The sequence below is a fragment of the Nuphar pumila genome, chromosome 1 (genome assembly GCF_984573655.1).
Source record: "Nuphar pumila chromosome 1, dmNupPumi1.hap1.1, whole genome shotgun sequence".
Taxonomy (NCBI): Eukaryota; Viridiplantae; Streptophyta; class Magnoliopsida; order Nymphaeales; family Nymphaeaceae; genus Nuphar; species Nuphar pumila.
The window spans coordinates 12,191,116-12,204,095 of record NC_143249.1 but is presented as its reverse complement, the minus strand read 5'-3'; positions in this window follow the sequence as shown (position 1 = coordinate 12,204,095).

Sequence of the window (12,980 nt, the reverse complement as noted above, 5' to 3'; positions counted from 1 at the left end):
TGCCTCAAAAGGCGGCAGCGTGCTCTCCTCTTCAACGTCCTCTTCTTCGCTAACTTTTTTTTTGCAGCTACACGCAAGGTACAGGTACCTCTTGAGATCTCATCAGTGAGGGGTTAATTATGCATGGGTTGAATTACGCACAGGTTAAGCCAACCCAAAACAGTATAATCCCTGCTTTTTTTCTTTTTTTGGGGGGGTGGGGGGGGGGGGCTAATTGCATGAACAAATCTTTGTTCGACTGTATGAAAATTTGATATTGTTTATGACCTGATCTTATTTTTCCCCATTTTCAGAGTATAGTATTTGATAGTTTGTTCAATTTTTTTTTTGTTATTGAACACGATAGGTCTAACGAGCATGCCCTAGTCAATAAACATGTCATTATTCATAAGTGCGTTGGATTTGCTGATATTATTCTATCTGTAAATTCTAGGCTGAATAAAATAACACTTTCTTAAACTCTAAAATATGAGTATATGTCTCAGTTCAGATCAGATTTGGGTGGAGTTATGTACAAGATATTTATTGCTGCCATGTTTATTTTTTTTTACTGTTAAAGCATGCCAGTTCATCATGAATTTTTTTTTTGCAAAACTAGTCTTGGAAATCTGTGTTTTATGTGATTCACATTGAATATATATATATATATATATATATATATATATATATATATATATGGAATCGGTAGATCTTGTGTCTGTCGGGTATTCGTTTGGATTAACATCCGAACCAGTTTAAGAGCTTGGGTTGGACTGAACCTCAAAACAATTGAGAGGTTTCAGGTCAGCCTGAACAAAAAAATTGTTCGGATTGATTTCAAACAAGAAAAGTAGATTCTTGGATTGAAACCAAGAATTGATCTTGTGGATTAAGACAGATTCTTGGGCTGACAGGTTTAAGACAGTTTTTTGTATCATCCAATATATATTGATCAATGTATACATGTACACTGACTAATATATATTATTGCCAACTGATATATATAACGTCTTCTGAAGCTTTTGGTGTTCAGATTTCTTGACTAATGATATGATTATGCATACATTGTCTATATTCCTATAAATAAAATGATTTAGCCTTATGGTGTTAATTTGATTTCAGTGTATTGATTATCTTGCTTTAGAAATCTGATTATAGTTATGTATAGAATTTGTTTTTTCCAACCTGAGTAAATTGTTTTGTTAAATAATTTAGAAATCAAATTGCTTTTTTGAAAGAGGTTTTGAAAATACTGATAATCTGATTTAATTAAATATGATTCTAGAAGCAAGTTTGACATGTTATAAAAATCTGATTTTCGGTATGCCATAAAATCTGATTTCTGGTATTTAAAAAAATCTAGTTGGAAATCAAATTGGAATATGAATTTTTAGTTGCATGTAACTCTGATTCACATTAAAAAGTATTGATCTGCCTTGGATAGTTAGTCAAATTTAAGGATGATAAATATTGGATTAGAATGATTATAAAAATTTTGGATTTCAGGTTGGCATGGTAAAACATATATGTTTGATTCAATGTGCATTCATTTATTTATTGTGAATATTCATTGATCTTGTATTGTGAACACAAATTTGAACACCTATGTGTGATTTATGTTTATTGTAATTTGCAATGTCATTAAATTATATAGTAGTTATATGTGAACCACTCATGGGTCTTTGGAGGCCAAAAGCCTATGTTGTTCATGAGGTAGTAAACTACAAAAGCATTGCAAAATTATTTTAGTATTATTTTTTATTTAATTTTAGATTGAATTGTTAGGGCAAGAGCTCGAATATGTTATTGCATGATGATTTGCATAATTGTTCTTGTAAAAAAATAAATTTAATTGATTAAATATGGTAAAAGAGATGCAAGAGTATAATAAGTTTCTTTTTTAGTGGCCCTTTGAAAGGGTGAGAATCTTAGATGACAGTCATGGAGGACCGTGAGGATACTAAACAGCGTGTGCATTTGGTTTTTCTTAATAACTTGATATGTGATTTGTATTCCTGACTACGATTGTATAAAACTTTCATCACTTTGCCTAGAGGTGATATTATTAGTCTAAGCTGCCGTTATTGGTATACTAAGAAAGTAATGTCAATAAAATATGATTTCCTTACCGTCTTGACATTAGGTGATGATTCTTAATGTTTTAATTGATGATGATGATTCCTAACATCGATCAAGAAATAAGTGTAAAATCCAGTAATAAAATGTAAATTGTATGTTAAGCTACTACTGAAAAATGCCTTAAACATCAAGAATTTGGCCCATTTTTTAGTACCGTCATGTTTTAAGAAAATGAGAATTAAATTGTGTACATTAAGTAGGGATATGCATGTAAAAAAAATACTAATAATTGTTTAAAAATTTATTCATGCATATTGCATTGATTCATGCATTCTTAAATGTTTAATTTAGCATGAAATTGTTGGTTATTTAAATTGAACTACTTACATTGCAAACATTTTCTAAATGTGTGATGTTTGTTGAACCCTTTTAAACTTATGTTTGATTTAATTTAAGCTAATTTTCTTACTGTTGGATTTTAAGAAGGTGTTGTACGAAAACTTCAGTTCTTATCTGTTTTTAAAAATCTTTTTCAAGTACTAAGGCACAATGATGGAGAGACTGATTTACTAGAAGGAGCGAAGGTTATGATGTGGTAGCCCGGGTTGTGACATGTTCGATAGTTTTTATTTTTAGAAACTATGTGAACTTTTAATTGAGAGTATTGAATTAAATTAAATTCAATTTTAGTTCATGGTTTAATTTTTTCTATGTTTGAAATTATTGTTTGGTAGTGTATGTTAAATCTCTAATGTGCCCCTAGTCCCTGAGATATTTTTTCGCAATGTTTAAAAAAAAAATAACATATTTTTTTAAGGCCAATTTAGGGTCATTGTAGGCTCCTTATTCAGCTATTCATGAAGGTAGCAATTATTATTCCCTCGTTAAAATGCAAATTTGCAGCTTAAAAGAAATAAAGCAATAAACAAGTCATTTAAAATCTTTAGAAAATTAGACTTAGTTCAAGCTACCAAACAACCATCTTAGGACGTTGTTCAAATAAACATCAAATGCAACTTAATAGATGGTGTGATGTAAATCTGTTGCTTGATTGGTGGGGGCCAAGAGTGGCTTCCATCAACAAGGTGGGAATAGGCATGGCAGTGGACCAGGGTGGGGGCAGGAGACAAGGTCTTCACCTCTGCACTGTCTCAAAATTTTGCCCTCCATACTCACACAGGTTTTGATTTTAACTTTCATCCCCGACCCATTCTTTGTTTCATATTCTCAATCCCTGATCCTTCCACCGTTATTGGAGGGAGAGGAATGAGAGTAGAGAAATGGTTCCTCGCATGACTTATTAGGGGAAGGAGAGAAGAGAGATTCAATAAAGTATTATATTAGGGTTAGGAACACACACACACACACACACACACACACACACACATATATATATATATATGATTTTATAATACACATGAGTGTATAATAGTAATTTCTTTGACAGGGATCTAAGACGGGGCGGTGTGGGGAAGGAGGAAGGGTAAGTCCATCCCCACCTCTATCTCTGCACCAGTTTTGATTTTAACCTCTATCCCTAATCCAAACATGCGAGGCGGGGCAGGGCCTCGTTCCCCCCGGTCCACTACCATCCCTAGGTGAGGACCTACCTACTAGCGTCATCTGTCCCCCCGCTGATTGCTAGGCCGTCAGTTGGTGGCTTCGATCTGCAGGGAGAGGTCATGCCAATCAGCATTGGCCGACTATGAATCTTCATGAAAGCCTCTACTAGTGGCAGGCTTCTAGTTAGGTTGGTTGTACTATACAACACGAGAGAAAGGGTGGGCAGCCACAATCAGAGGTCAGGCGACATGTTGTGGCTTAGCTGTGTCAAACAACCAGGAGGCTAACGAGTAGGCTGACTACAAATCTAAATGGGCAACAAATACATAAAAGCCTTGAACTTAATCATGGTGCTCTACTGCAACATACAATGGCCCACATGTTGAGAAAAACAGTCTTTCTCCCAAGTAAAAATCAATGGAAGCAATATATATCAACAGAAGTTAAAGAAACATACAAGATTTATGTGGTTCCCTCGAACTGAGGTACGTACACGGTGATCGATAGATCAGTTTCTTCCACTATCTTCAAACAAAGTTTACAAAGTAGCGAAAAAACATAAGCCTTACAAACACACAAAGGTGTAGAGAAATAACAAGAGGAAAGACCTCACCGAAAAATGAACAAATGTTCTGAAGAACCAGCCACAAAAAGAAGTGAAAAAACCTCCTCTCGCTAGCGCAACCGCCCCTTCCTAAATAGAGAACGAAATTCACATTTAATGTGAAAGTCGAAACGCCATCCACAAATCGCTATGAAGCTGAAGCGCTATCTACAAATCTGGGTGATGGTCACTACATATTAACGTCGTGACAAATCTTGCGACCAAGCATTGTCACTCTTTGGTGGTCATGGTCACCATTGAACCAGTTAGACTTAAGACATAAGAGTTAATGTTGCTTCTCGGATTGCAACTTAAGAAACCAAAAGAACAATCCCTTGAATGGAAGCAAGAGGGTGATCTCTTCTCTTATACCAACTGATGTAAATAGGTTTGGATTTATAAAGAAAGCTATTACACTTTCACTATCTCTATCAAATATTTAAGAAAAGCTAAAAATAAATAAAAAATAAAAAAAATTAAAAATTAAAAGATTAACATAAATTTATCTCTTCTCAAAACTGTATAACCTTCTAGATTTTTTATCCTTTTATAGATGAGAGTTTCCTAATTACAATCAAACTAATTGCCTATCCTGATAACTTTCAAAAAAGACAAAACTTATCCTAAATATATGGATCAGATGTAATAATCTAATATTTAAATATCTAAAGACAATAATCCAAACACAAATATCAAAAAACTAAGATGGATATGAGTGTGAGTGGACCCTTGTGATCCCGGTTCTTCTCCACTCCTGCATCATGGTGCATGCAAACCAACAATGAAAATTTAATCAGGTCATTTGAAATGTTGACAAAGATGTGTTATTATGTTACCTAATACATAAATTTTGCCAAAAAAGGTTTCTAATAGAGTGGTTGTATTCTTCCCCTGCTCAACAATACGCATATAATCAGTTTCCATGGCATTAAAATAATAGTAATGGTATTTTTTTTATAAGATTAAACTCCAATTTTGCATGTGGCAGATCACAAATCGCAGTAATTGGTGCTTTCATTTATAAATCGATCAATCTTCTTTCAGAGCTCATCAAGTCAGAAGGATACCATTCATCTATGTGATGAACAGAATCGAAAACACCATCAAATTAGTTTTTGTTTCAAGTGTTCACTTTTTGCACTATAGATGATGCAAATCTAAAACTTGAATGACTCTTATGCAGTCTTGGTACTCGAGATCTCTAGTGATTGCGAAGAAAATCTAACAAACTAAGAACTAGCCGAAAATAACAGAAAATTCAAGAAAATTGCAGAAAAAAATGCGGATGATATACAGAAGCACAAAGTTGTTGTTCACTTGGCTAAATGACCGTGGATAATCCAACGTCAAATCCGCGGGTAAAGTGTGGTGTTTATCTTGTGCATATTGAATTCTGCTAGATGGATTTGCACTTTCGAGCGTGGGAGACTCAATTGAACTTGTATATATATTTTTCTGTGTGTTCGCGAAGGATAATAAGAAAAGCAAGAAATAATTAAAAATATCTAAAAAATAATAATTTCTAATTTCATCTTAATTCTGCCTAAACTTTTATATCACATATCTATTTATAGACATAAGATGCTAAAGAAAGTTCAATCCTGATTACTTTCTAAATAGGTCAAACTTATCCTAAATGCACAGATCAAACATAATGATCTAATATCCAAATGCAGAAGACCCAATAACAAAGAGTCCAAAATCTAAAATGAATCTGAATAGACCATTGTTAAACCCGGCTCTTCTCCTCCGCTCCTGCATCAAGCTCTTGAAAATTTTTGTGAGACACATCTAAGAAATAACTGATTCAGCCATGGTGTTTTGTCTGTCGTTCATCATTGAATGAACAATCCAAGGCAGCTCCATCATAGCTGAAAATCTGACCTTACGCGCTCTTTTTTTTTCTTTCAGAGCGGTCTCTAAGCAGATGTGCTCTCTTTTTTTACCAACAGGGCTCCGCCTCGATGGGTTTCTGTAAAAAAGCCCCAGTTTTCGTGACACGCAAACGCCTGCCTGGGAACATATTCCCTTCTCCCTTTTCTCTATATGAATCATGGATCAGACCATTGATCATTACCTTTTAAGTTCCAAATGTTTAATCACATGCATCCCATGAAATACCCCAAGTTGTTTAGGCAATCCGATGGTCATGAGTCATGGGTATTTTGATAATTAACCGTTGATGCATATCGATATTAATATTTAGATTATGTGTAATAAATATTGATATGTAACTCTCCATTGATGGGAGCAGTTAGTGCAGGTCACCTTGTGTTGGGTTGGGATGTTGCAAGTTCGAATCCCAATGGTATGGTTGTATAACTGGTAGGAGTCTGCCTAACCCCAGCTTTCTCTGTCTAAAAAAAAAATTTGCATGAGTTTATTGGAGCCCAAATTGCAAAATACAGGCCGAGCCCAATGGCTCATAGCAGACCGGGTATCCGACAGTCCATTTGGGTATCGGGCCAGCTGACCACCTCTAGTTGTGGATGCATGACAGGCATTTATGGACCCACTGCATACGTCACATGCACCCACAATGAATCACGAATTATTTTCACATGCACACCCACATTGAATAATGAATGATGAAAATGAAATGTTGGGGGCACATATTTATTTTGTAGATAGCGTCGATCAGATCCAACAGATTTGAGCAAAAAACTGTTGGATGCCGTCTATTATCAAGATGAATGGCACCCAAAAGTTGTTAAAAAAGACGGTCTCCATCTAGATGGGTTTCACAAAAAAACGTGGATGCCAAATGAATAAACGGCTGAGATTCGTTCGTTCAAAACAAAAAGCTTTTGATGGTTCTTTGATGGCTTTCATTTTGATGATGGGTGGTATCCAAGGAAACTTGGACAGTTTCCTATACAAGGTCCCTTGGACCTTTATGCTCTCAAGAAACATAATAAAAAATACGTCTTGAAGAAGAAAACACGAAACAGGATTTTTTTTAGGCCTGTGAAATGAAAAACACACACACACACACACACATATATATATATATATATATATATATATATATATATATATATATATATATATATATATTTATATATATATATATATAGGTAACATCGAAAAGCAAATGGTGATCGAACGATTGAATGTGCCATCGTACGCTGAGTGTAAGAAAAAACACACTTTAGCGCCGCTAAAGAGTGTCTTTTGTGCACCGTTGATCACATGTGCGATCAGCGGCCCAAAAACGTTTGGCTCACATCAAACTTTTTGGATGTTGGATGATACTCTCTCTCCCTCTCTCTCTCTCTCTTTATATATATCTATCTATATATATATATATATATATATATATATATATATATATATATATATATATATATATATATATATATGAAAAAGCAAAAAGAGAAAATAAAGTTTAGGCTGTCTTCTTCTTCGTCCCATTTTCCCAATAATACATTGCCACCACAATCCTCCGATTTGTCAAACCTCTATGAGAGAGAGAGGTAAACGGCGATGGAGGAGGAAGTCTTTGGACGGTAAGTGTAATAACCGCACTTTTTGTACTTTTTATGATAAAATAAATAAAAAAATCTTCTTAGTTACATTTTATATAAAAATATGTTTAATATGATTTTTATGAAAACCATGTTCTAAGGGCAAAATTCTAAATTGAAAAACCTATTTTATAACTATTAAATATGTGATCGTATTCGTATGGAAAAATCGAGAGAGATTTTTATTTCATTAAAAACAAAGTTGAAACTGATTCAAAACACGCCCAGTAAAATTTAGAGGTAAAATGATAATTTTAAAAAAATCGAGGGCCATTTTCAACCTGAGGGTCTTAACAATCCTAAAGAGGGTTGACCAACTGCGAGTCATACCTATCATTACAATTTGGTTACTTTGGTTAGAAATTAACTAAATCCCAAGTACTAATTGAGACTTAGTTACCTTAATTATATTAGAATCTAGTTAAAATAACTAAATAACATAACTAAATCAAATATTAATTGGATCTGAACTAGGTTACATAGAACTCAGCCTAGACCCAAGACCCATAATAAATAAGATATAACAGGTATGTTTGATCTCACCAAGTGTTGACTTTATTAAATACTTTTTTTTTTTTAAATTCAGGCAAACCCCTACTAAGTATCTTTTAAGCCCCATGTGGCATAGGGATTCAAACCTGGGCCTTCAGCTTGGCACAGGACCTTGGTTACCACATGGGATACCACCTTAGTGGTGACTTTATTAAATACTTGGTGAGTACAAGTCACAAGTGTTGAATGTGTTGAAAGAGACTAACACTTGCACCTCACTTCCTCTACTTCCCCATTAATAAATATCACCCAACCCCATACGAAGACCCTCTTCTCCATCTCCCTCTTTGACTCCCCTTCTCCCTCGTCTACCCTGCCTAACTTCACCACCACCCATCACCAACCCACCACTAAACACCCTGTCCATCCACCTTGCACAAACCCGAGTTTTAGCATGAGCCTCGAGGAAACCGCTCGTTTATGCTTATTTAAGGTATATTTTTATACCGAATGCTTGTAAATTGCATGTTATTTCATTAATTATGTTTTAAATGTATATTTTTGCTAATATATTAAGCTTTGTCTTGCTCAAAGGGTCAACTCATGCCATGCTATGAGTTCGATTCTCTATTTACTGCAAAGATCGACCCTTGTAGACAGGGGTCGACCCATGTTCTTAGTTGTGCTTAGTCTGGTAGGGTCGACCCCTACAGCTAGGGGTGGCAATCGGATCGGGTTGGCGGGTCGGGTTGGCGGGTCAGCATACCTCAACCCGAACCCGACCCGTTTATTAAACGGGTCGGCTGTGGCAAACACGAACCCGACCCGTTTAATAAACGGGTAAACCGACACGACCCGCCAACCCATTTAATAAATGGGTTGGGTCGGGTAAACGGGTTTTCAGGTTCGCGGGTTGACAGATCGGGTTGGCGGGTCGTGTCAGAAATTGCCACCCCTACCTACAGCCCTTACAGAGAAAGTCGACCCCCAGCCTTTGTTAGCTTTTACAAGTGTCGACTCCTGCTATGCAAATGTCGACTCATGATTTGCAGGTATTGACTTCTGCTCTACAGGTATTGACTACTGCTTTGCAGGTGTTGGCCCCTAATCTGCAGGTGTTAACCCTTGCACTTTCTCTACCTTCTCGAAGGTCAACCCCCAACCTATACTTGTTACAACAATGGTTGACCCTTTAAGAAAGGGTCAACCCATGTATATTGAGTTAACTCTTTCATTTATGAATCAACCCCAAAAACTTGATGAGTCAACTCTTGAGTTAGGTGTGTCAACTCTTAAGTTGTTATAGCAACTCTTGTGATGGGTTTATGATGGCTTGAGCCAAGTAAAGGTTAATTAACTTGTAATAAAAAACTCGATGCATTCTCTAGGCTTCAACCTTCGGATCATCGATGAACATACTTTGCAGATCTCAAGATAGGAATTTTTATACACCATTTGCTTGTGATTACATGATGTTAAAAAATATAATTATATTCATAGTTTCGGTTTCAACATCAGTTTAGAGATGGATACACAAATTGTTAATTTGGAGTAGGAGTCGACCCTTATTTCTTAAAGGTCGACCCATGCAGCTTGTTGTATGGTATTGGTTGTGGAGACCCAAGTGGGTTGACCCTTTTTAAGATTGACTCTTCCGAGATTTTGTTTTGATCTTTATAATGGTTTGAGCTGACTCCTCTTAAAAAGAGTGAACTCTTTTGATTAAGAGACAACCCTTCTTCATGATGAGTGAACTTTTCTGACTATGAGTTGACCCTTGTGCTTTAAAAATCAACCTTTCTGCACCTGACTCTGAAATTTGGTGAGTCGAATTGGAGAGTTAACTCCTAAGTTGGAATTGCATCTCCTTTAACTCTAGCTACATGTTTATGATGTTTTGAGCTCAAATAAAAGATAATTATAATAGTACGTGCAGAATATATATATATATATATATATATATATATATATATATATGAGTCTGGACATGTATAATATATAATTCAAATTACGTAAAAATTATGTATGCTTGAGATTTAATCATTGCGTATTATGAGATACACTTGTTCATGTATGCATGCATGGAACTCCATAGTTCAAGGTTTAATTTACAAACATAATGATGTTTATGCAATGTGACATATGGCTATGATTTGATGATATGATTCTATCTTAATATGTCACATGATATGATATATGATATGATATATGTTTTGATATTGTGTGGTTCCTTGCAATTTGGTGTATATTCCTGTTAGGCTTTCATAAGTCTGACCCTATTTTATGAGAAACAAATTTTTTATAGTGGTACATCAGAGTGGATGTAGGATGCTATAGCGTTGTCGATAAGTCAATCATTTTTCTTTCTCGAGCATTGAACTGCCAATATTGTTATCCGCTTTAAATTCAATATAATCGTTGTTGAGTATATTGTAACTTGCTTGAAGTTTCAAACTCGAATTAAAAGATGCTTTTGCTAACGATTTCAAATGATAAAAAAAACTTTTAATTTTTATATATTTTTAACAATTGTTAAAATTTTGGGGTGTTACGGTAGGGGCATGCAAGGAGTGCAGCGACGGGTGTCCAACAAAGAGTGAGTGACAAGTGTTTGACAATGGCGAGGGTAGGGGCACACAAGGAGTGCAGTGGCAGAGGGTGTCCAGTGAGCGAACAAACTCTTATGGAGAGGGCTTCAGATAGTTGCCATATGAAGGTGGGGCAGAAGGACGAAGAGGAGGAGGAAGCAGAAGAGAAACACATCCTTCTTTTGGGATGTGGTCTATATGGCGAAGGAAAAGGGTTTTTAGAAGAGAACAAAAAGAAAAAGTGAGGGAGCACTCCCCCGAAAAGATTAGGGATAATTGTAACATCAATGGCGATATTTATCATGAGTTATTTATTATGGGCGACGATAATTATCGTCGATGATAATTATCATCGTATTAGATTCATATTGATGACGATAATTATCATTGGTTTTATATTTATATTCACGATGATAATTATCATCAATTTTAGATATATTAACGATGATAACCGACGATAATTATCATCATTACTATATTGATCATTTGTAATCTATTGACAGTTTTTTTTTTAATCTAATCCTGTAGATGCATTCACCATGATCTATTTGCTTGAAATCAACTATTGAATCATCATAATTGAATCAAGAAATGTGACTTTTTATGCTTGCATATTTACAAAAATTCTAAGATGTTGAATTTCAAGCCTTAAAAGATCATTTTTATACATCATAATTAGATGACCTAATAGTTTGTTTCTATAAAAGCATGTATCTAGATCACATTCATACAATAAAATTTTAGAAAAAAAAAACTATGAAAGTATTGTTGCATATACCAGTTTACATGTTTGATTGGTTTAAATATTTTAGTTACCTTGGATCAAGAAAAACTTTAACATGTAAACTGGTATGATTCGAGATTTTTGTAGTTTTATTACAAATCTAATCCTATAAATGTATTTGGCATGGTCCATTTGCTTGGAATCAACTATTGGATCATTGTAATTAGATCAAGAAATGTGATTTTTGTGCTTGTATATATATTTACAAAAATTTTGTCATTGATTTTCATGCCTTAAAAGATCCTTCTTATACATCGTAATTGGATGATCCAAGAGTCTGTTTTTATAAAACCATGCATATAGATTGCATTCGTACAGTGAAATTTTAGGAAAAAATAAAAAAAGAAAACTATAAAAATTTCAATTCATACAAGCATATTAACGACGATGATATCATCATCAGTAGATTATAAATAATCAGCATATTGATGATGATGATGATTATTATCGTCAATATGCTAATCATTGAAATCTATTGTCAGCATATTGACGATGATAATTATCATCGTCAACATAATATAAATAATCAACATATTGATGATAATCATTATTGTCGTCAATATGTTGATCATTTGTAATCTATTGACAACATATTGACAATGATAATTATCATCAATTTTAGATTAAACAAGTACACAAATAATTAGCATGTTGAGGATGATAAGTGATCAATTTTATATTAAACTAGTACACAAATAATTAATATATTGATGAGGATTATTATTGTCAATTTTAGATTAAACTCGTACACAAATAATCAACATATTAACAACGATAAATATCATCATAAATATGATCTTGACGATGATAATTATTGTCATATTTAGATTATATTGATGATGATAAATATCATCGGTTTTAAATTAAACTATTACATAAATAATCAGCATATTGACGCTGATAAATATCATCAGAGATATACTATTGACGATGATAATTATCATCGACAATCAACATATTGACGAGGACACATGTTGTCAGAGATATATTTAAATCCGATGATAATTATCATCAGTTTTAGATTAAACAAGTCCACAAATAATCATCATATTGACAACAACGATAAATATTGTCGATGATATAATTTTGATGACGATAATTATTGGTCGATAATTAATTATCATCGTATATTAAAGTCGATGATAATATCATTATTAATATATAGTCACTACCATCTTTTGCGTCTTCCTATTTATATTACTGACAGATAAGAGCAATGATATTTTATCGTCGACTATATATAATTTTACTACGATATTGTATATCATCAGGATTAATTTATTATTAACCATAATAATTTATCATTGCGATCGGTAATGACGTGTTTTCTTGCAGTGAATGGGTTTATCTTTGGTACAAATGGA